Raw genomic sequence first — 2,607 nt, 5'->3', positions numbered from 1 at the left:
GTACACATACGTCAAACCTTATCAAACTGAACATTTTAAGTGTCAAGTATACCTCAATAAAGCTGTTTTTATTAAAGAAAACTACCTTAAATGCCAATATCCAAAGGCACCTAGAGTAAACTCTCTTTTTTCTAGAACATTCAGGGTCCCATCAAGCCTTCCCTCACCAGTTGCCTCCATAACAGATCCATCTCATGTTCCCCAAACAATATACTTCATTGCACCTTCGTTCCTGGTGACAATGTTCTTCCATAGTTCATGTGATGACGTCACAGCTCTGATCACCTCTGTAACTGCTTATGAGAGATGTAACCTTTCAATAAGTTATGAAATCATGAAGGCCACGCCTTTCTGCTTCTGCTCTGCTGGGAACCCAGTCTTTCAAAAAACACCAAGAAATTCTCAGGAAATATTTACAGAATTCTCAAATATTAGAATTCTTGTCTTAATAGGTAAAGAATGTATGAAGGTGTGGGATGTATTGTTATAATATAACAGCATTGATATTTTTACTCAGTTGCGTTTTAAAATGATTCCACAGAGACCATTACAATGTTATTAGAAACGGTTATGCAGCATCCCATGGGAATCAGCATTGTATTTTAATCGCAGCTTTAAAAATGAGGCTTGAAATTTTCAGGAAAGAAATCAAACACACAAGGGCACACGCGAGTAATACAAAACAGAGAGTTAATGCCATTTGTTTGGGATTCTATTGTAGTGTAAACAGATTACCGGATTTCTCATGGACTCGCTGTGACAGATATGAAATTTATTGCAAACGCTTGAGATAGTTCAATTTTTCAGTCTTTTGTTTCTCCCCTACTCGTCGATAAAATATTATTTTTAAGAAGTCATACGAGCCAAACAGAGAGTAATGGGTATTGTTACCATCTATCTGAAAGGACACTTTTCTAATAATTATCTGAAATGCATCTTGCTGCCACAGATCCAGGGTTCATCGATTACAACGCCCGGGCAAACTGACGGGCAGGAATTTCCGTCAAAGGCAGGTGTAGTGTGGGCTGTGTCGCTGGAGGCTTCCTCTTCCACAAACCTCGTATTTGTACACGTGAGTGGCCATCGCTGCCATCACTCAGGCTTCGGAATATTAAAATAAACCTAGTGTCTGAGTGTGCACAACAGGGATGTCAGCACATACCACGAGCCCCGGAGAAATTCATGGTTTCCTTCCTGGTTAGAAGCCTTCTCCTCCCAATTTCCTGTTTCTTCTTCTTTTCTTTGCAAGTGTTGTTTTTTGGGTTTTTTGTTTACACAAAATTGAAATTTCAGGCCCAGTTCCAGCAATCGCATAATTTCTAGAGAAAGGAAGACAAAGTCCACCTTCTTTCTTTTAGACACCAGGGCAGTTTGAACTAGAGCCGTGTTGCCAGGAAGGTTCATTGTATAAAATTCTGATGATATCATTTCATAATGTGTGCCATGTGGACATGATGCGCAATGTGTATGTGTGGAATAACAGTGTTAAACAAGGTGGGCGAAGAATTATTCTATTGCTAGTCATTTACTTATTTAATATGTTTTTATTGATTTCAGAGAGGAAGGGAGAGGGAGATAGAAACATCAATGATGAGAGAGAATCATTGATGTGCTGCCTCCTGCACGCCCCCCACTGGGGATCAAGCCCACAACCCAGGCATGTGCCCTGACTGGGAATCAAACCATAATCTCCTGGTTCATTCTTTCCCAGACATAAAAGGAAGTGATATGTTGTCACTAATTTATCCTTAATTTTCCTCAAGATCCAGGATTACATCATGTCTTTTTCTCTGAAAGTCAGAAGCAACTTAATACTCTGATGATTGTTTATTTTCTACAATAGTAATACTTAAGAACAAAAAACAGAGTGAACCTTAGGAGTAAAGACAAGAATAAAGGGTTAAAAAAATCCACAAAAAGGTTGTTAGCTGCTGAAAAATCCAGTGATGCCTAGCAGGCCAGTTTTTCTGTTGAAAATAATAACCTTCCACCACAGTGAGGCGCTCTCACACTTGGTTCTTCAATCCAGAGCTAAGCACATAGTTCCAAGAGGTTGTGCAAAAAATGTTCAAGCGTAAGGCATTTTTGTTTTAAAATGATTCCATGCCACTGCATGAAAACCAGTATTTCTATCGCCTTTAGAAACACAACAGTTCGCCTGTGGTAGTCATCCACACCCTACCCTTTAGCCATCACGTAAAGGAATAATAACTCTCTAATAGGTTAACTTCTTGATGTGTTATGTTTTGAAGCAATACTTTCTGTGCATACTGTTTGTGAGGCTTTGGCATTATCTTAGTATATGTTGTACATGTACAGAAACTATTTATACCCAACCTTTTATTCCTCTTCTGAAGCTGCTTAAAACATTTTTGTGTCTTCAGAATTTTTATTTACTTATGTTAAATAATATCACCTTTGTCCGGACCAGTGTGGCTCAGTGGTTGAGCATCGACCTATGAACCAGGAGGTCAGGTTCTATTCCCAGTCAGGGCACAGGCCTGGGCTGTGGGCTCAATGCCCAGTGGGGGTGCATGCAGGAGGCAGCCGATCAATATGCAGGAGGCAGCTGGTCAATGATTCTCTCTGACCACTGATGTTTCTCTC

The sequence above is a fragment of the Myotis lucifugus genome, unplaced genomic scaffold, assembly GCF_000147115.1.
Source record: "Myotis lucifugus unplaced genomic scaffold, Myoluc2.0 scaffold_428, whole genome shotgun sequence".
In the NCBI taxonomy this organism is placed as follows: Eukaryota; Metazoa; Chordata; class Mammalia; order Chiroptera; family Vespertilionidae; genus Myotis; species Myotis lucifugus.
Note: the sequence above shows the minus strand (reverse complement) of the source record.